Source organism: Rhinatrema bivittatum, chromosome 6 (genome assembly GCF_901001135.1).
Source record: "Rhinatrema bivittatum chromosome 6, aRhiBiv1.1, whole genome shotgun sequence".
NCBI classification, from domain to species: domain Eukaryota; kingdom Metazoa; phylum Chordata; class Amphibia; order Gymnophiona; family Rhinatrematidae; genus Rhinatrema; species Rhinatrema bivittatum.
The window spans coordinates 35,864,838-35,887,561 of NC_042620.1; the positions used below are offsets into that span (position 1 = coordinate 35,864,838).

A 22,724-nucleotide genomic window follows, 5' to 3' on the forward strand; every position below is an offset into this window, starting at 1 on the left:
ATTTGTAAACCGTTGTGATGGTATATAACTTAGCGACGGTATGGAAAAGTTTTTAAATAAATAAATAAATAAATAAATAAATAAATCTATTCCCACAAGACTTCAGTTTACAGACATCTGAACAGAAACGATGCCGATTAAATGCTTGGGGGGGGGAAAAAAAAAATCATCCTATGCCAGTCTCGTCTATGGTTCGTGGGCGCAATTTTCAAGCTGATCACACTGCTGCAAATTCTGAGAGTTTTTTTTTTTTGAAAGGGAAAGCATGCACGTGCCCCAGGGAAAGTTATCCGCAGAGACCTGCATCCGCTTTTTTTGGGGCAGACAATTTTTTCCAGCCAAAACGCTGTGCATAGTTTTTAAAATCCAAAACTCTGTGCGTAGTTTTCTCCCCAGAACCATCCCCAACCCAGAAATTCTTGCACTGCAATCTGGGTAACAGAACGCACCATATGGAATGATGCACATAACAGGGCAGGCATACGGGCAATTTACGCAAGTAAAATGCTTTTTTTTTTTTTTCTCTTTATTATTTTTTCAAAATTTTTTACAAAGAAAATTAAAACTTTGTAAATGAAATATCATAGCCTTTGATATACATACAATAGATAGATCATAACCAGCAGAAAAAACATAATCATCAAATCATTATAAAATATTACAAGATTTTCCCTTCTATCCATGTATGTCACAAACTGCTAATCCATCAAAGAGGTAACTTACAGGAGATTGTAAATAATTGGAGAAAAGTTATAAGGAAACCATAACTAAATAGTAGAGATGTGAATCGGAACCGGAATCGGTTCTGATTCCGCTTCCGATTCACATCGTGTTTTTATTTTCGTCCGGCTCGATCGCAGTTTTGTTTATCGGCTGTGCCCAAGCCAATAAACAAAAAACCCACCCCGACCCTTTAAAACTAATCCCTTAGCTTCCCCCACCCTCCCGACCCCCCCAAAAACTTTTTACAGGTACCTGGTGGTCCAGTGGGGGTCCCGGGAGCGATCTCCTGCTCTCGGGCCGTCGGCTGCCACTAATAAAAGTGGCGCCGATGGCCTTTGCCCTTACCATGTGAAATGGTATCCATACCCTGTCACATGGTAGGAGCACTGGATGGCCGGGGCCATCCAGTGCTCCTACCATGTGACAGGGGCCGGCCAATGGCACGGATACCCTGTGACATGCTAAGGGCAAAGGGCCATCGGCACCATTTTAATTAGTGGCAGCCGACGGCCCAGGAGCGGGAGATCGCTCCCGGGACCCCCACTGGACCACCAGGTACCTGTAAAATGTTTTTGGGGGGTCGGGAGGGTGGGGGAAGCTAAGGGATTAGTTTTAAAAGGTCAGGGTAGGTTTAGGGGTTATTTTAGTGTGCCATTTTTCCCTCCCTCCCCCAAAACGATAAGAGAACCCCCACAAACAATTTCGTGGGGTTTTCCTATCGTTTTGGGGGAGCCCCCGATTTCTGACAATTTTGAAAATATCGTACGATATTGTCAATCGTCAGAAGCCCGATTCACATCCCTACTAAATAGTAATACTGTATGATTCCGGCCTATTATCAATTTACCTCTATTCACATTTCCATCAATCAAGACCTAGCTTTCGCACTCAGGAAATCTTTCAACTGATGAACTTCAAAGAAAATATTTGTTGTCCCTTGAAATTTTAGAACACGTTTGCACGGATATTTTATAATCATTGTAGCCCCCACCGCAAGAGTTTCAGGCTTTAAAAGTAAAAACACCTTTCGGCGTGCCTTTGTATTTCTGGCCAGGTCAGGAAACATCCTTACCTTACCACCCATAAAGAAATTACCCATGTTCTTGAAATAAGCGTTCATCACCATATTCATATCCTCTGTAGATTGAAACGTTATTAATAATGTAATCCGGGCTACTATTTCAACTTGAGATTCCTCTAAAAAACGTGTCAAATTTTGAAAGTCTATGGCGTTCCCTGATACATTATTCTCACTAACATTTTGCTTATATGGTAACTGAATTAATTTTTTAATATCCGGTATAGTATCTGGTAGAATTTTTAAATTTTCTAAAAATATTTCTTAAAGGTGATAAGCAATTGTTCTTCTTTAATTTTGGGAAAATTAAGTATCCGAACATTTAAATGTTTGGTAGAATTTTCAAGGTATTCCATCTTTCTAGATGTTACCAGTTTCTCATGAGCAAACATTGAGGTTAGTTCTTTCAACCCCTTAACTTCTTCTCCCAGATTTTGTATTTGTGCACATTGCTCTGCTAGGATTTTCTGGTGATCATGAGTAACAAAATCTAATTTCTTAGAGACATTCTGAAGAATTAAAGATTGCTCCTGAATACTATTCGCTAGTCTTTTCATTAAGTCCACCAAGGACTCCAATGACACAGTTGTATGTTCTTCAATCCTATTCAGATTTACCCTCACTTCTTCAGATCCTTGTTTGTGTTCTTCACTACCTATACCAAATAGGTTACCTCCCATAGGAGCACTCCCTCCCTGGGTTACATTCAAACTGTAGTCTGGAGTAGAGGTTCTGACTATCTCCAATGCTTCCCCTAACTTTCCAGCTGGCTGGGGTACTATGATAGGAATACCTTCATGTCCACCAGCAACTTGGGCAAGATTTGGGGAGGAAGTTGTTACCAACTGGCGAGGTTCAGGGGGGCTTAGAGATATTTCCCCGGGTGACAACTATGTTCCTCCCACAGTTCCACCAATGGGTGCTACCCCCTATATTACTGAGCTAAGGCATTAGGTTTAGCTGGAAAGACCTTAACCTTAGCTTTTCTTTTATGAGGCACTTTTTAAAACAATTGGAAATCTTTTAATTTAACAATCTCTATACCTAAAAGAACTCTCTCATACAAGCCAATAATAAATTAAATAATCTCCTGTATGGGATGGTTCAGTATTTCAAGAACAAAAATTCAAATTTAAATTTATAACATAGCAAAAGAATCAGGGACCGGACCAATTGTAACAGTCCACACTAATCTGGACGACGCCGGACAAAGCAGTGCGCCCCTTTGTCGTGCGCAGCTTCATTGGCGTGCTGGCGGCGACAAGCGCCGGTGAAGCGCCAGTCTTATGGGCACGTCAGGCTCCACCCTCTGACGTCAGGGTCGCGGTACCAGGAATCTCACATGAAAGTAACAAACTCACACCACGGCGGGTGCAAGCAATAACTCACAAAGAGCAGAAACAAAGTCTCCTCCAATTACCCAGGGATTCTTCCAATAGGTAAAGTATTCCAAACCGCCCCAGTAAAATGCTTTTTAATTGTGGAAATCCCTTTGAAAATTGCTTTAGCAAACCAAATGATTGATATAATCTCTCTTCCCTCCCATTCTCCAAGACATAAATTTGATAATGGACAAGCAAGAGTGAAAGTATCCTAGCGGTCTGGCAGCAACTTGTTTTGCTCTTCTGTAGCATGATTCTGCTAAATGCCATTATGAAAAGACCTGATAATGCATACACATTCTGGCAAACCTTTATTGTTTATATACAGAATTATGTCCTCCCTTTAAAGTCTTCGTACTGAGCCATGAGAAAGACGGCAGAACCTCAAGCATCTCTGGACTACTGAGTACTAAGGTTTGAACAATACTTAAGGCAGCTTGATCCCACCAACAACTTCAGCTTAGAGTGTATTTTTTTTTTGCAAGAGCATTCCCTAGGAACTAGTCCCTTTTGTCCCTACATCATGGGTCTCTTACTTTTTTGACCCAGGAGCAGTTTATCATTTTCTGGTACTGGTGTAAAAAGCTTTAGATCCCACAGATCACAGTCCCGGAACCACAAGAAAGGTGTGTGCCGTCTGTTTCAGACTTGGCATACTCCAGCAGGTTAGAGTTTACTTTCCTGTCTGGATTCTTGAATCCATGCAGCTGAAATAGTTTGCTTGCTGAGTACTACTGAACTCTTGTGTGGTGAACCTCAACCCGTCATTGGAGTCCAGTAGTTTGCACTGACGACTTACTTTAGGGCAAGGGCTGTAGCTGATGTACGACGTCACTCGGAACTCAGTACAGATAGGAATAAACCAGTCGTCAGGTTCAGATACGGTGTGTGCGGGAGGCCCTGGCAGTCCACATGCTGGCTCTGTGGGTTCCCAGCTATCTTGACCACTAAGAAGGCAACTTGTTTTTGTGCTGAGGCAGAAAATGTTTAAAGATTTGAAAGCTGGGGAAGCAGTTTATAAATCTGCTAACTAAATAAATCAGATTTTGCTCCTTTTACTTGGTGGGCCCAGCTGTTTTATCCTGCTCAGTCACAACTAAGGCTGCTTTGCATCTGACAACAGATTTCTAAATAGGCTGCTACAGATGACGTACACCATGGGCAATATTTTAAACTCAATGACTTCAAGCATTGATTAAATGTTAAATCACGTATATAGTCATGCAAACATTTCAGTCATAATTAAAAATGTCTCAAGAGGCAGCAGTATCCCATAACTTCATTTCAAGTTGACCAGACACTAGCCTATTATAAATAAAAACATCTCAAATCACATCACAGTTCCCTGTGAGATGTTTTAAAACCCAGAGGGATGTTAGGACTAAATTATTTACCATAATTTTGCACATATCCTTCAACGTTCTTTTATGATAAATGAATGCCTTATTAATCTGTATTAATTCTGGCGCGGCAAGAGTTGATTTTTTTGACTGGGCCCAAGGTTAACCTGGGAGGGCACTAGGCCATGCAGGTCTGAGCCATGGACGTTATACTCTCATCAGTAAGAACCATTTGCAGGCACTTTTGCTTGGTACAAAATGCATCTAAAAGGGAAACCAAATAACGAAGACACCAGAGGAAATTCAAGGCAGGCATAGCCTCACCCTCCTTAAAAATAACTGGACACAAAGCCAGCAAATGCCATTTCACGTGGCTTATTTGACTAAAATACTACTTGCAAGGAACAACACTCTTCACGTTGATCTGACTACGCTCAATGGAACAAGGCATGAATTTTACAAATCATTCCTTTGATAAACTGCAGCAAATAGACTGCTACATGACTTCACACTGTACCAGGTGTTGAATAACCATTGCCTTCCCCCAGTGCCCTACTGGATTATCCCACTAATATAAGTTTTCTACCATTTTGTAGGCCCTTCAATTTGGAATTTAACAGTACCTTACACATTACTTAAATTTATTATTTATGGCCGGAATGTACGATAGAGAAAAATCGTGTCAGATTGACTGTATTAAGTGTATTGCGTTCTGTGGGGCACGTGATGCTGGAGCAACCTTTGTTATGAAAAAGTGGAGTGCCGAAAAATTCGGTGGAAGCGAAAGCTGGGTTCAGAGGACATGGAGCAAGACTGCCCAGAAGTGTTTTATGGACCTCGATGAAGGTTGATCGCTAAAATTGTCTCAAGAAAGCCAAAAAATTATTGAAAATTTTAGCAAAAGCAGAAAAAAAAAGCTATTGCCCTGCTCGTTTTAAAGTTGCTTTGCAAGCTAACTGTGGACCCATCAACTATTAATTATGTGTCCTTTCATTCCATTTTGAATGCTGATTAAAATGGTATATTGCACATTTCTCTCAGATTTCTGGTTGGTGCTGCAATGGAGAAGGCAAAGGTTATGCAACACCCGGTACAGACACATTTGTCCCTCATCTTCAGCTTTCTCCTATGAGTCCTGAACACCTACTGTTGTTTTTGGTCCACACATTGGTATCTCTGTCAACTTAGCAAAATGTATCATCTATGTTTAAATCTCTCTTCTGGAAGATGCCTCAATTAGATCCAAAGGCAGACCATCCCAGGGCCTTCTTACCCAGCCTCTATGGTTTTACAGAAAATATATCCTTCATCAATTTTCTCCAAGGCCTCTTGGTTCTACCAGTTCCACCTCTTTCTATGAGTCCTCCTAAATGCTTACATAAAGTTATCCTCTGCCTCCAAATCTTCTGCCTACAATAAGGAATATCCCAAGCTGCTCCAGGATCTCCAAATAGGTTAAAATCTCCAATCTCTCTGCGGGTTGTGCTTTTTATTTTATTTCTATTCCGTTTCTTCAAACACTTCAAGTGGATTGCATATAGGTGCTGTAGGTTAACGTTTGAAATGACACAGTCGAGTTCTTTTTACACGAAACAACGGTAAAAATCCTCACCTGTCTTTTCCCTCTTTCGTTTTCAGTGCGCGCTATTTTTGAATACTGAGCACTATTTGTGAAACAAACAAACAAAAAAAGCCCCTGATGAAAAGGAATTCAGACGAGAACTTCCCCCTCAACGGAATAAAACGAAACGTTTCTTGGCCTGGGCACCCCTAATCCCTATGCAAGCTCGGTTAGTTTTCTTTGAACCCACTCAACTGCATGTCCCCCTGTACCCCAAAATTCCAGATGAGGTTTTACCAAAGATGTAGGCAGAAGCGTTCTCTCCTTTCCCCTACTGCTCGTAAATCTTCTGAGGTCCTGACAGGGCAGCCTTCTTTTCACTTTGATGTCTATCGGAATGCTCAAGTTGTCTTTAGTTCAGAAGTTCCTAAAACGTCTTCTCCCAGTTCATAAACTTCTTAACTGTTTTTGGTTTCTTTAAGCTCATGACCTTATAATGAACCATATCCGCTACTTAAAAGGCTCATCTCTGTTTCTTTATTCTCCTCTTGCAGACTGCAAATATCTGCTGGATTATTTACTCTTTCATTAAATTTAATGATCATCCGTAGATGAAATGTTGCCTTTCTAGACCCAGCCAGTTCTAATCTGCGGGCTAAGTGCTCCAAAATTAGGAAACATCACCGCTACTGGTGTGGGGAGGGGGTAGGGGGTGTTTCACCAGTAACAACCAGCTGGAAGAGAGGAAACGTTCCCTTCCCAGTGAGAACTGTTTATGCTGTGCTTACAAAAGTCCTCCTCCTTCTTCTTGGCATGCCGGCACTGCAAGCACTTCCAAAACTTGATTGCGAATCTAGCACAGCCGACCCAAAAGTGCTGAAACTGCTTGCGGTGCTGGTGCTCGTGAGAGCAGCATGCTGGTCTGGAGGGCTCAGCACCCAAGCGGGGGAGGAGAGGAGGCTGTTCTAATCTACTTGTATAAACATTTGTCTCCTTGCAAGCTGTGTCCTTTATCAGCAGTGTGTGCGTGCGACAACACATGGGACACCTTCACAAAAAAATGCGAAGGAAGGATGGCTTGCATCCTTGCTTCCATTCACCTCTCTGTTGGCGCAGCCTAGGATTACCCATCTCACTGCGGTCAACACAACACGGAAGGGCGTGAAAGCCAGGCCTAAGCAGGGATTTTTCTAGCGCTTTTGAACTTCTACCCTCTTGGAAACCGAGGTCATCTTCAATAGGACAGGCACCAGGCGCATGCTTCACCTTCCCCTCAACTCTGGACCCCATCAGTGAAGTTTTGCAACGTTTCTGCCCAGACAGAGACTGAATCACTGCTATAGTGTTTTCAGCCATGGTTAAAAGCGCTAAATAATATGCATCAATTATGTGTACTAACAGTTTTTTTTTTCTCCCATTATGTAGAATTAATGGTCAACAAACAAGTTGTAGGTGAGAACTTTTTACTGGACTAACGCACTATATTTGTGACTAGCTCAGCGAGGAAACAGCGCCGTCACGCTGGATTTAAATAGTACAAGGTCGGCTGGGCATAAGGTTGCCTGCATAAACCGTTATAGCTCAGGAAAGTAAAGTAAAATTTAACTGTCACCTCTCCTTTACTGAGCTGTAATAACGTGCAGATAACCTAAGGCCTAACTGCACCTGATGAAGGCAGCATCCCTCTTGAAAACTACATAGATATATTGAGTCAGTCCAACAAAAAGACTAGCTACTTGTTCAGGTGGATAACACAGTAACCACAAAACGTTTTTCCCATACAAAACTTTTTTATTGCAAACCAGCTAAGAGCTAGGCCCAACCAGATCAAAGCTTTACTGCAAAGACACACAACATTCCAGCCAGCAGGAATCCTATGATATTCACCCCCTCCTTGCTTCTGTAGAGAGGGTGGGTAGGAGGAGGAGAGAGTGGGACAGGTTTTATACCTTCGGCCCTTGTAGCCACAGCTCTTTGGATTTTGCACTACCAAATGAGTTGCAACAGAACTCCCTGACTCTCAGGAAAAAGAAGCTTTTGTTAGCACAGGCAATGTACACAGGTAATTAAAATAAGAGGAGGGCAGGTTGACGATCTGGTGGTAGCACTGTGAACTGCCATACACCTAAGTATGTTTCGAAGCCAGGTCCCGTCTGGCAGGCTACACGCTCCTCAGACTGACTGGGCGGGTTGATGGCGGTGGAGCTCCGTCAGGAAAGGCAACGGGTGACCTAGGAGGCCAGATGTTCGTCTGACAGTCACACTGGTGTTATTGGCTGTTTGTATTGCTGTGTGCCCTCGTAAATTGGAAATGTAAGAAGAGGGATGGTTAGTGCATTTTTTTTAAGTTGATCCTGCTTGCTCAGATATCCAAGAGGATGGAGAACAATAAGAATTGTCCTGTCTTGAATAAGGAGTGATATCCTACTGGCTGTCACCACCCATGGCCGGTAGCTGGGATATATCCCTGGCAATGTGAACCGAAATAATTAGGCAGACTGGATGGACCAACTGGACTTTTTCTGCCGTCACCTATTATAGTATTATGTTACCGTGATTCCAAGACCTGGCTTTTGCTCCTCGTGCCAGCCAGGATTGGGGACACAGGACAGTGATTCCTACTAGCAGCCCACGAGCACACTTGTACCATGTTCCAGAGCGAAGGACGTGGTCCATGGCTCTCAGCAAGACAAATGCTGCTGCAACAGCCAGACTGGATGAGATGACGAGAGGGACGGAAAACACCCAGGCTGCTGCAAGCAAGGGCTCAGGGCAGTACAGGGCAGTTAGGATAGGTTCCCAGTAAGCTGAAAGCAAAAAGGAACGAGAGAAAGTTGCCAGGCAAAAAATAAGTTAGCAAAATTGGCTATCATGTTCTTTGTATACATTAATGATGGTCGGAAAAGTCAGTTTATCATCCCTCAATGACATGCAGATAACCTAAGACCTAACTGCACCTGATGAAGAGAGCATCGACGAGGGATGATAAACTAGCAAGAGCCTCTCGATGAGAAGAGACTGTTAGCGGCAAGAGCTCCATGCTGGGAGTGTACAGGGAAATAAATCCACTTTCATTTGCCACAGCAGGATTAAAGTTCCCTCCTTTTGGGAATCATGCCGTAACAGCCTCTGCGAAGAATTTTTAAGTTTATTCTACCATCTCTCTCTCTCACACACACACACACACACCTGTTTCCAAAGCCTACCTCATCTTTTATTAGGGGATGTGCATTTGTTTGACATGAGTGGGTAATGAGTCAATCTTCATTTCATTCGTGGAATCCCAAAAGGAATGAAGGCTGGCCACGAAAGAAAAAAAATGTTTTATCTCATTTGTTTATGTTTCCCATTCAAGTCTATAACTGTGCTGAGTAAACAGCAGGTGCAGGTAGGGTACAATTGGTACTATAAAGCTGCGCTAGCCCGGGTCTAACTTTAGCCCTTGCCATGGCTCTTCATAGTTCTTAACCTTGCATTCTTGGTTTGCTCTTGGCCCATTTATTGTGGCCTTCTGGCTCTGTGGGTATGTCTTGCCATTTGCTCTGTTCTTGCCTTGTTCCTGTCTCCTTCTCGTCCTCAGTTGGTTCTTGTGTGTGCTGGCCATCTTGTCTTGGATGTTGTTGTTGTGTCTGGGGTTTGTGGGCACCCTTGTATTCTTGTCCCTGCTCCAGCCCTGCCTTTTCTAATCCCTGTGCCCAGCACCTCCAGTGAAGTCCTGCCGGCCACCAGAACCTGAAGGCTCAACCCGAGGGGGAGACGGTCAATCAGGCAGAAGATCCTGCTCTCCACGGCCCTGTTCCTGAGTTTTGTCTGCTCATGCCCTGGGGGTTATCCCTATAACCAGTGATGGTGCCCTGACACCAAGGACCAATATGGATCCTTAGGAGCTTGGCTGTTCTCCGGGTTAACAACTGGACTGAGGCTGCTTCATTTTAAACTATTCTGTGGCCTCATCAGCCGGGCACCAGGCCTTAAGAGATCTGATACTGAAGACAGACAATATACCTACAAAGGGTCATATTAAGTAAGGCAGTTAATGGACAAGTTAAGCAGCTAAAGTTAGTGGATAACTTATCCCATATATTCAGTGGTATAAGCGACTCACTGAATATATTATCCTAAAGTTATTAGGCTACATATAGTTGGATAACTTTAACCCCAAAACTGGCCATCACATGGTAGGAGCAATGGACGGCCGGCACCATCTTAAAAAATGGCGCGGGCCAGCCATTGCTCCTACCATGTGACAGGGGCCGGCCAATGGCACCGATAGCCCCTGTCACGTGGTAAGGGCAAAGGGCCATCGGCACCATTTTGATTAGTGGCAGCCTACGGCCCGAGAGTGGCAGATCGCTCCCGGGACCCCCACTGGACCACCAGGTACTTTAAAAAAGTTTGGGGGGGGGGTCGGGAGGGTGGGGGAAGCTAAGGGATTAGTTTTTTTTTTTTTTTTAATTCTTTATTTCTGAGTTTTCACTTTCCAAATATACAGAAACATTCAAACGCTATACACTTAAATCCTTCTTATTTCTTTCCATTTCTGAAAAGTTACAAATTATATATTGTATACCTGCAATTTGAATTTAAGCAAAATTTTTGTAAGAGAAACAATAGAGACTATAAAGGAACATTTAAGAAAGTTTTAGGAGATATAAAACTAAAATAATCCTTCACATTAACATTTGCAAGCATTACATAAATCAAGCTGGATATTTATCAGCCACACGCAGTATTCTCAGAACCCTGTAACATCTCTACAGATGGTATTTCAATAGGCACTGGGGTTGATGCAGTAGGTTGTTGAGCCTCTAAAAATTTTTGAAGTTGCTCAATGTGAAAAAATACATATTCATATTCCCCTTTTTTGATCTCACACTTACAAGGATAGCGTAGAAAGAAGGAAAAACCTAATGAAATCACTTTTTGTTTTAAAAGGAGAAATTCTCTACGCTTTGTCCTTGTAATGGGAGCCAAATCCGGGTATATTTTAACAATCTGACCATGGAAAGAAGTTGGAAATTTTTGAAAATATTTTTTCATTAAAGTACCTATATCTTTAACAGCTATCAATGAGACCAGTAAGGTATTCCTATGTATCACATCTAGGGTCGAGTCTTCTAAAAAATTTGTAAGGTTAGCTGGAATTACATCTTTCTTTAAAAAGAAATGACACATATTAACAGAAGGGAGTTCTTCTTCTGAATAAGACAATACATCTCTAAGGTATTTTTTAAGAGATGTATGTGGAGACTCGCCTAGCACCTGAGGAAAATTTGTTATTCTAATATTAAGATGCCGAGATCTGTTTTCTAACATTTCTAAACAACGAGATGTTGCTAACTGATCTTTGATAACCATTACATTTAATTTCTGTAACGACTGTATGTTATCTTGATTTTCTTTAACTTTCCTAGATGTTTCCTCATGTTTTTCCAGATTAGTTTGTACATTCTTTTGATAATCTATTGACAATGAGTCCACCTTTTTCTCCAGCCTTATTACTTGTACTCACACTTTTAACCGCATCCCAGATTGCCTCAAGGGTTACTTTTTCAGGCCTTGTTGTCAGTCGCTCAAGTTCTTCAAAATTCGAGGAACTTGTTCCCTCCTGCCTTTCCACATTATCCTTCTCCGGGATAAGTGGTTGGGCCAACAGTTCATCGTTAGAGCGTTGGACCGGGGGAAGTCTGACATCCGGGCTTAAAGAAGCCTCTTCCAAAGAGCTTCCTGTATCTCCTACCAAGGGAGCTGCACCTGGATCATCGGCGTTCTTTTTTTCCAGCTGAATCAAAAATTTTTGAATTTCCTGCTGCGTTGAGGTGGAAGGCACCGGGTCTGGGGGGAAGACCCGTATTTTCCCCTTCCTCTTGGCAGGCATGATGGGATAGGAATTCAAAAACCAAGATTTTATGATGCAGTTCCTTTAAACCTGATAATAATAAAAATCAAAACAAAAAGCACTGAAATCTTTTTCCTAGTCAATCAATTTCAGGCAAATTCGGGTGAAGTCGGGCAAAGTCGCGCGTGCCCCTTGGGCGCGCGCGGCTTCAGCAACACGCCGGCTCAGCGACGCGCCGAAAGGGAGGTGCAATTTATAGCTGGTCTTCCGGCGCCTCCCTGTGACGTCGTGGGGAACCCAGCGTCCGACTCTCCCGTAGAGAAATTCAGGTAAAGTTCAGCTTTTTACCAAAATAAGTATCAGGCAGTCTCTCTAAGGGATTAGTTTTAAAGGGTCGGGGTGGGTTTAGGGGTTATTTTTGTGTGCCATTTTTCCCACCCTCCCCCAAAACGATAAGAGAACCCCACGAACAATTTTGTGGGGTTTTCCTATCAGTTTTGGGGAGCCCCCGATTTCTGACAAGTTTGAAAATATCGTACGATATTTTCAATCGTCAGAAAAATGATTCACATCCCTAGTGCTTTCTTTATCCATTGTTTTCTCCTTGACTTTCTCCTTTTCGTGTCTTCCCTTGCCTCTGCTCTCCAGGGAGCGAAGGGTGGATTGTTTGCAATACTGCAACTTCCTAACCCTCCTCCTGTCACGGGCCTGTCTAGCTGCTCCAAGCATGAATGAATGGTTTTTGCTACCTTTGTTGGTAGGTTCTCCCAGGTATGTATCACCCTTTCAGTAAAGAAGTATTTTCTCATATTTCCTCTGAATCTTCCTCCCTCCAACTTCATATCACGAACCCTTGTCTTCGAAATTCCTTGTCGATGGAAAATTTCCCTCTCCTGTGATTTATTGAAGCTATGGGATGGGGCAACATATAAGTATAATGTTTAAAGGAAAACATTAAGTCATAAGCAACCTAAGACCATTTAACATTTTCCAGAAAACAAAGTGTTTTTGGTTTCTCAGACTATATTTATAATAGAGTGCATGCACATTCTGCTCAGTACCACAAAGCTCGCTCACGCCTCTGGCTTTCCAATGATTCAGCAGCAAGCTAGGGAGCCACAAGACATATCAAAGTATCCGTCGTACGCGCCCTGTCAAGAAAACCAGCCTAGAGCTGCAAAGTGCAGTAGAAAACAGAACTTTTCTACTGTATTTGCGTGAAACAGTGCTACTTCACAGTTAAGTGCTTGATTAAAAGGGTAACACAGCTGCAAGGACTGGAACTGAGGTTGTGACAGAAACTCGCAGGGCACTAAACATCATGAGAAATGTAGTTCACTGTGCTGTTTGCATCACATCTCATGAAGTCACCTCTACGGCCACTGCAGGCCATGAACGCCACATTAACATCCCCACTTGGGGAGAGTGGGAATAAAAGGCATTTGCTGGTGTTATCTCAGACCCATGAGGAACTGCTGTGCCTGCCCCAAACCTGGCCTTGTGGGAAATTGCTACTTAGACTCAACCATCAATATCCCCAAAACCCAGCCCTAAGGGGCAATGCACCTACTCTCACTCGGGCAAGATTTTGGGAGTCTGATTTGATGGGAATGCCAATGTATTCGTGAGATTTCTGAATCTGTGTGATGTCGCATCTGCACTAAAAATCTCCTTTCCTGGGCCAGTGCTGTACCACGTGGAAGACCTGGTCCCATTTCCTGTTCACCGGGCTGGCAGAAGATGGGGCTGATGTGAAGGCGTGAGGAAAGATCTCGGCCAGGAACTTAAACCAGAGACCGTCGGGTCTACAGAGAACAGCTCTACTGATCAGCCAAAAGGAAGCCCACCCCACCGATGGTCTGCGGTAGCTCTCTTACCTTTCCTCAGCTGTAACTGATCTCTCTCACCACAGGAGGGAGTTCGTATTCCACCCTCTTCAACCAGGGCCCAACCCCATGCACACAAATGTGAGAAAATGTTACATTATGCACCGAACTAGAATGCACACGCTTAATTTTTCAAATCAGTAGTTTCCTCCTGCTCCTTCGGGCTTCCAGTTCAACTACAGCCAGGGCTGGGAACCTTCATTCGCAACTCCCCAGGCTGAGCAGGTGTGTCAGCAGTGGCGGCAGCCTGGTGGGAGGCATCAGCAGCCAGGGGAGGGTGGAGGGTGGACGCACCAGAGACCATTAATGGGGGCTGGGAGGGAAGAAAGCCATCACCAAGCTCTGTAGTTGGCCAGGGGTCGAAGAAGGTGCCACATTTTTAAGCCATCTAGGAAACAGCCGGAAATTTTGCACCAGCCCTGGCTGGGGGCCAACATACTTATTCAGCCTCGTGGCAAAGAAGGGATCCCGATAAAACATTGATGGCCGGATTCACTAAGCTTTCTTCTCCATAGATAAAGAATGAGAGCACAGCAGGCCCTCAATCCACTCAAACGTAGATGCTAAACAAACTATGGCAGCCATGAAATTATATGCTCCAGATACCACTAACCTCAAGCAGGGGTTGATAAATGCCAGATCCTAAAATAAAATATGTTTTCAATCTGTACAAAATGACAGGATGTCACTGCACGTTCAATTTAATGTTTAATTCACTGAGGCAAAGGGCAATGGATTTACCCAACGGCCAACCGAGACCAATGACCTCAATATGCACTGCTGGAAAGGTCTCGTTCTGACCTTTCCAAAAAAACATCTTCCTAGCGTCTCCGATCCACTCGGGCTGAGCAGCAGCTGTTTCTGTGAATCTGTAGTCTTTTTCGGGACTACAAATATGGCCACCAGCTGTACAGCAAGAGAATGGATGCTGCTAGCCCAACGATATCAGAGGCAGCGATGTCTGAAGTCACTCGGCCACACCCCACCTACAAACAGTGCCACTGCCTCTCTAAAAATAGACATCAATCCTGCGTTTTACTTAAAAACCCTGTGGTTTCTATTGCAGAGGCCAGGGGGGTTAGAAATAACTTTCTGACTGTTGTGCCTGAAGCTAATTAATGGAGTTTTGCCGCAGGAGGCGGGATCTATCTCCGCTACCCTCTCAGTGTCAGCCTAGACCCACCCCCCCCCCCCCTCCTCAATGGGGTAAGTTATACAATTTAAAAAAAAACAAAAAAACCCCCTGATCACAATAAAGGGCAGATTTTAAAAAGGTACGCCCGATTTTAAAACATGCGCGCTCAGCCGCACGCATGTTATAAAATCAGGGGTCGGCGCGCACAAGGGGGTGCACACTAGTGCACCTTGCACGTGCCGAGCCCTTGGGGAGACCAGCTGGCTTTCCCCGTTCCCCCCCCCCCCCCCCCCACCTTCCCCTCCCTGTCCCGCCCCAGCCCGGAAAAAAAACAAACCTGTACCTTTATCTTACAAGTTATGCCTGCCAGAGGCGTGGCTTTGGATACATTCCCCTGCCTCCGCGCCTTGCCCGGAAGGGAAAGCACGCCTTTTAAAACCTGCCGCACGATGCGATGAGGTTGATCGCACGATGTTGCCCTTCCTTTGCGTCGCAGGGTGGCTAGGAGCGGTCCTATACTGGCTCATACTTTGAAGGTAATCGAGGCAAGCGTTGAGATGTCTGCGGTCGGACGAGAGCGGATCGTCCTTGCTGGGTCCTATCTACGGGAATACTATTGTGCCTGGACTCACTCTCTCTCCGGCTTTCAAGGAGTGGAGAGACCTGTGGTCTAACGCAGCCTTGCTCAGCTATGGGAGGATGGGCGTTGTTTTCAAACCTTTGAGCCCCTGAGTTTAGAATCTGATCTCCCTGCGCGTACGCACGTTAATTACTGCTGCGAGCAGCTCTCTCTGAGCCGATTGATCTTTCTCTTGCTCTTCCACAGCTAAAGGGGATGCAGTTACATTTCTCAAACCCAGATGCCTTTATTAAGGGCACATCCCTTGCTTACTGGGGGGAACACCACAGGGGAGGTTTGGTGCCTCTTCTCCACGGGGGTCTCCTGGAGCAGAGGAATGCGGATCTGGGGCGCTCTCTCACTCTCTCACAGGACCCAAGTGAAAAGACATGGAAAAGAAATGCACACCGCGGCTCCCCCTGCCAGCGTCGGGTCGAACTGATGATGATCCGTTTAGTACATATCGAACGCCTGTTTATTACTGAGATATTTTCCTCTGCCTGTGGTCCCCTCTCTTTGCCGGCGAGGCTGTGGGGAGCAGGGCAACCTATATGCATATGTGGTGGCATTGGACAGGTATACGACGGATCTGGCGTAAAGTGGCTGACATCGTCGCTGATATCATCGAAGTTCCTCTATTTTTGGCACCCGTCTCGGCGCTTCTTGGGCGTTGGGACGCTTCTCTTGTCCCCAGGAAGTTCGGACACTTGCAGGCCGATACAGTAAGGCATGCCCGGCCGAGCGCACCATTTACCCTGCAACTGGCCGTGCATTTTCGACACACATGCATTACCCCTTATATAGTAAGGGGTTTAGCGTGTCGAAAAAGCGCAGCCAGCCCCCCCCCCCCAAAAAAAACCTAATAGCGCTCATCACATGCAAATGCATGTGATGAGCGCTATTAGTTACTCACCCGGGATACTGAAAGTAAAATGTGCGGCCGAGCCTCAGGCAGGTGTTAATTACTGAGCAACCCGGTAAAGTCTACAGAAAAGCAGAAAGAGAGGGTTAGAAAGACGGACGCTCAGTTTTTACCGGCGTCCATTTTCCTAACCCGTGGCTGTCAGCGGCGCTGAGAACCGACGCCGGTAAAATAGAGCGTCGGCTGATGGGACCCGCTGACAGCCGCCGCTTCCGCTAGCAAGAAGGTGCTAGGGACGCGCTGTCGTCCCTAGCAGCTCCTCATTAGCGCGCAGCCTCATTTAAATAGAGAATTGCGCGCCCAGGAGAGGTGGCTGGGCGCACCCGTTCTCCCGCATTTTTTACTGGATCGGCCTTGCTGGTGGGTCCAACTGCTCTTAGCCGCCTGCTTCACTGTTGCCATGTTTTGGAAACGGCAGCCATGCCTGACGCATCGGAGACAACAAGTTCGTAACATTGCTGACACTAGAGCGTCTTCACCGTGTGCTCAGACATGAACAATTTAAACATAATGCATTCTGGGGTCCCTGTATACTGCTGTCACTGCTTCCTAGAGATTTGCCTATATTGTTTATATTATTCGTATTGTTTTTAATGGTTTCCATTTGTATGGTGGCAAATTTTCTTTGTTTTTCTCTGGATTCTGGTGGTTTAGTGATCATCGACCTGTGCATTGTTTATTTGTATCTGTAAATGGTATTGCTCTCTCCTGTTTTGTGTACGCCAAGAAATTTTATAAATAAAGAATAAAAAAAAAAAAACTTGCCCCAGAAGTTTTTATTGAAAATATTCCAGACCTGCATACGCAAGGGTACGCCGTAACACGAAGAGAAGTGAGCAAAGGCTTTCTTTTTCGAAAGTACTCTCGCGTCAGCCACACTACCCCTCCACGTCGGTCGGTCGGTCTACACCTGGAGATAGGCTTTTCTTCTACCACATCCCTCCCCACCGACTCTGCTGTCCAATACAATCAGATGTTAGAATCAGAAGTCTTGGCCAGCCCAGCAGCTTGGTGGCAGTGCTGTGCACTGGCCTGCGGAGAGACCAGTCCCTGCCACAGTTCCCCTGCCCAGATTAGCTGGGACTGGCAATGCTGTGGGGGGCAACGTTCACAGCTCCTGTGAGTGGGATGGAGGTCACGGTCATCGTTAAGGAAGATGCCAAATGGCCAGATCTGGATCCCTAAGGGGGGTTCAGAAGGAGCACTGGTGCATGGGCTCCGCTTTCTCAGGACCGTGGCTACAACAATCGGAGTAGGAAGAGTGGGAGGATGGATCTATTTGAATAGAGGGAAAACCCCCAGGGGTAATGTCACTGATCTGGAACAGGCCAAAAAAGAAGAAGAATCTTAATTTCAAAAAACCCCAAAGGACTGCTGAGCATTATCCATACAGATACAAAGATATTTTGGTTCCCCACGCGTGACATTTTAATTTTTTTTCCCCACACGCCATTAACTCCCCGGTCTTTGCAATACATTCACTGTAATCCGGATACCAATCAAAGCAGAAACTGGTGAACCACGGGTGCCCGAACCGCTGACTGCCTTGTGGATGCAGCTTCCCCTCGCACTGCGGCTTTAAGAAGAACGAGCCATAGGCTCCTCTGGCTGCACAAAACCACTCTGGAGTTTAACACGTTGTTTATTTAAAAAAAAAAAAAAATGAAAAAATGTGTGGGGAGGGGAAGCAGAGGGAGGTTACACTTCCATTTTTTTTTTAACCATCCGCAATTTGGGAGAGCTCCAAAAGCCAAGAGTTTATGTTTTCCTATAAAATGGATAATTGCAAACATAAACATTTGGAAGGGAAGATGAACACAAGAGCCTGGGAAATACATGTCTGGGCGCAGGCTTCTGCTCTGCCTGTGGATCGGGGGCCAGCAGATACACCTGCCCTACTGAAACAGGCTCTCTCTCTTCCCACGAGGCTAAAAGGCCGGGACTTTGTCCCCCGTGTCTTTGTGCGAACGTCCGCGGGGCCGGCAGCTCAGAGGTACTGTCTGTACATGCAATATCTATTTATATTTAACAACACAAAACTTGCTCGGCCGGTAATACCCTACTTGTAGAACAGGAAAATTCTGGCCTTGAATGATACAACCAGACCTGCTTTCCGGAATATTCTTTTTTTTTAAACTTCTTCAGTTCCTGCTTGGGCTTCCAGCTGAGTCAGAACAGAGGACTAGATCTGGCACCGTCAGCCTTCATTTGCAAACTACCCAGGAGTTTTTCTTGCTATTTAACATCCTCCTTCCGACTTTCTTCAGCCCGCTCACTGCAGTGAAGGGTCCTCGCCCGAGGGAGCCACCCGCCAGGCCTCCTCCCAGAACCCTCCAATCATGGGAACCTGAGCCCGACCTCTAGGTGTCGCCATGGCGCGACGACTAGGACTCTCCCCCACCCCACTCCCCCGAGGCCGTGAACGCCGCCTCTGCAGCATCCAGACTCTTGCTCACATGGTGTAGTGAATGTATTTTGCTTACCCAGAAAACCAAGTCCTTTGTGATACCTAAAGAACACTTGCCATGTAGTTCCCCTGAATTTAAAATGAGAGCTGCACCCATTATTCATCCATATGGGCAGGAAAGGGCTTTGAAAGTCAGTGTTTTGAGATACAGGACCTGATTCGCAAAGGCCCTTCTCCTCCCCATTCCACGTGCCTATGGAGCAAAGGTTCAGTGACCCGGGTGCTAAATTAACAAATATCTGAATAATTACAAAATCCATTAGTACAGCTAAGATAAGCAGAGACGGGGAATTGGGTTGCATTTTCATAAAGCAAGAGTGTGGTGCACAAACAGACTTTATGGGCCGTAAGTTCATATAAGCATTTAAAGTTTTAATGCAGAGACAAATGAATTAATCACCGATAACAGGAACAGTTCCAAATCAGTTTGTAGGCTTTTTACAGCAAATGATGTCCTCTGTCCCCCACGGACCGAGTGGCGCATAAAAGCTGCATCGGGAGGAACAATGAACATGAGGGGACCTTATGGAAACCTTATAAAAGGATTTCCTCAAACAAAGTATCAATAATTGCTCAAGCAAAGTGCAGTGCGGCTTGAAATCATTGATACTTTGTTTCTACAAGGTTTCCATTGAAACGAACCGGAGCATCACGGCACAGAGCACAACGAATCAGAACCAAGATCTCATACTGAACTCTACATTCAGTCGGTGGCCAGTGCATGGACTTTAAAATCGGAGCAATGTGGTCAAACCTTGGAGAACCGGTCAAGACCCCTGCAGGGGAATTCTCGATCATCTGCAAGGATCGTGGGACGTATTTTGGAAATCCTACAAACAGAGAACTGCAGTAATCTAAGTTTGAAAACAGCAAAAACCTGTAGGACCGTACGAAAATTAGGAAAATGAAGATAACTTTCTAATCTACGTAACATCCTTAACTTCCAACAGGATGTCTTCACCGGTGGTTTAACGTGCGATGTAAATGATAATGTTGAGTCTCTCCGGACTCCAAAAGGTTCGCGCTTCGTCCTGAATGGGAATTTGCGCACCCTGAAAGCAAAAAACGTTGTTAGGAGAATTTGGAAACACCCCCCCCCCTCGTCTATTCGAACGAATAAGCTCTGTTCTTGCTACGCTGAGCGACAGCCGATTATGGACGAAGCCGGCCGTGAAGGTGTTAAGGGAGGCACGGTAGGTTTTAGGTACTTCGCAGGCCACGCCTTGCTGATTCCTCCGCCGCACGTGAACCCAGGCTGGGCGCGAGTTCGGGGGGTGCGTGGAAGGAGGTGGTCCCTCCAGGGGAAAGAGCTCTGCCTGGGGCAGCCTTCTCACAGAGGAGGAGGGCTCTTGGAAGCCTCCGTCTTTGGGCTGTAAGATTTATTTTTCCGAGATCCACGCCCGGCCAGGAGTGGGAGAGCAGGAGAAGGAGTTAGGAGAAGGTGTGGTTTGCCCGTTTCGCAGAGCGAGAAGAGGGTGCCAGTGGCCTGGGAAGAAGAAGAGGGGTTATTGTTTGTTTGTTTGTTTTAAGAGAGTTTTGTTCCACTTTTTTGGGAGGAACCTTTGAACCACCATTCCTGCCCACCAGGGGAAGGAGAGATATTTGGACTTCCCACCGGAGGCTCAGACTTGTACCCTCAGCGACAGGCAGGAGAGCCTTGCCTTCCTAAGATCCTACTCCCTAAGCTCTGGAGTGCAATTCTTGGTGTTATTTTATTTTTTTATATTCCACCTATTGGGACACTGACTCAGCTGAACATCCTGGAGAAAAGCCACTTTAGACTTTTGGTGTGTATGAAGATCTCTTGAAGATTTCTTTTTTTTTTGGGGGGGGGAGGGGGGTAACTTGGACATTGAAGTATTTTTTGGATACACCCCAGTAAGTATCCAGCCTGCTTCTTCTGAGTCATAGAAGCCCACAAGCAAGGATATCTAAGAGTGAGTACAAGATGTACAATCTCAGGACGAATGAGAGACTGTGCAAAGGTCCCCATCCCCACGAGCTTAGGGTCCCTGTCAGAAGAACCCCCGGCAGCCTGCTGAGAGTTATGGACTGTGTCTGAGATCCGGGAGAGACAGTGGCCCTGGGGATGGCCGCGTGCCCTTGCATTCCAGCTGGTTCCCGAAGAAGGGATTACATACAGCTTTCATACATGTTCTTAAAAGTGGTATTTTTATCTTGGAGAAGTCTATACTCTGAATGTCCTTGTTCATGTAAAATCTGTTATTCTACAATGCAAGTGCAAGGCTGTAAGGTTCGCCTGGCGTGCCTTACACTCTTGCACCGGCCTTGCTCCGAAGCCAGATTTCGGCAAGGCCAGGCGTGACTGTGGCTCTGGGGACAATTAGATGCACACATTTTCTTACACCGAGACAAATAAAGCTTCTTTATTTTCTACAGCTGTCGTTATTTCGAGAGGGACAATTGCCTTTTGTTTAGCATATGGTGTACCAATGCACGAAGACAACACCACTTGGTTTCTGCCCTGGCAAAAGGAGAAATATTTTTTGCCTGTCGGCAAAGTAACCTGCCAACACTTCTCCTGCACATGGACAGCTCTTGCCCTCAGCTTAGAGGAGAAACAACACAACACACGGCCTGTTCTTCCCTTTCTTAATTTGGTATCCCAGGCAAGGCTGCGGTGAATGTATTCTGTTGTGGGGGAGGTGTGGTCCAGTTGTCAGAGCGCTGTGCTATAAGAGATCCTCCTCCAGTGGTTGCAATCCGAGAACCTTCCCATCCATTCTACGCGATCAAAAGTGAAGTCTCTACCTCTGTAAGTCCATGACAGTCACCCCCCTACCACATAATACTGTACCAGACCAAATGATACCTAGATATCTGCATCTGCAGGTAGAAATTTTATACTGTGTCACACATGTGCGTAGTTACATGGCACTAAAAAAAAATAAAAATGCATTTTTTTTAATTTCAATTTTACGGTTTCACTTCCAGGTTGGCGGGCGAAAGATAAACTCGTACATGAAAGCTGTACCAGGTGCTCAAGAGCAATGCTCGTGTGAAGAAAGCCAGACTGGACACGCAGGGGGGGTAAGCGGGGAAGCTGGTCCGCAGGGTCAGGGCCATTCAAGTCGCGCGCAGCTATCGATGCCCACAAGCCTCGGCGACGGTGCCTGCAGTCTGTGTGCAGATGCCAGAGGTGGGACAAAACAAGAAGAAAAAGATCATCAATCGGTGAAGGTAAATGATCTGTGGGGGACGCCTGCAGGCCAGGACTCTCTCATTTATCTCCCCTCTTTTCGGGCCCTTATCATTGAGCTGCAATAAACCCTGCCCACGGGTGAATACTCAGATCACGGCCAGGGTGCACGATTAAAATTCTTTTAGCCCATCCCTGCTGAAAGTCATTGCAAGCTCCTGGACCACTGACCTGACCGTGTGTCTTGTGGAATGCTTAAACCCCAAGGACCCGCATGGGAACGACATGAAAAACCTTTCTGAAAACAGAGGCATTTGAAGAGGCATGGATATTATCTCCTAAAAAAAGTGTGTGTGGGGGGGAGGGAGGGGGTCAAAAATTAGTTTAAATTGTCCCAAATTCCCAGTACAATGACGAGCTCAGCATTACTGTGGATGCTTGCATAGACTGCCCATGTAGCTCCATGTCGTCAGGAAGGGTTGAGCCAGCCCTGGTTTTAAGCCCCTTGCATCGACGGCAATCACACTTTTGGACTCACAAGCCCATAAAACCAAGACTGGCTGAGCCTGGAGCTGCATGTGTAGATGTGTACTCGCCGTGGTGTTTCAAACT

General features: G+C 45.4%; 1 protein-coding gene across 3 annotated transcripts in view; it reads right to left on the reverse strand.

Moving 5' to 3' along the window:
* ITGB5 (integrin subunit beta 5) overlaps positions 1-22,724 on the reverse strand; it is a 171,825-nt gene that overhangs the window by 21,377 nt on the left and 127,724 nt on the right. The window lies entirely within an intron of this gene.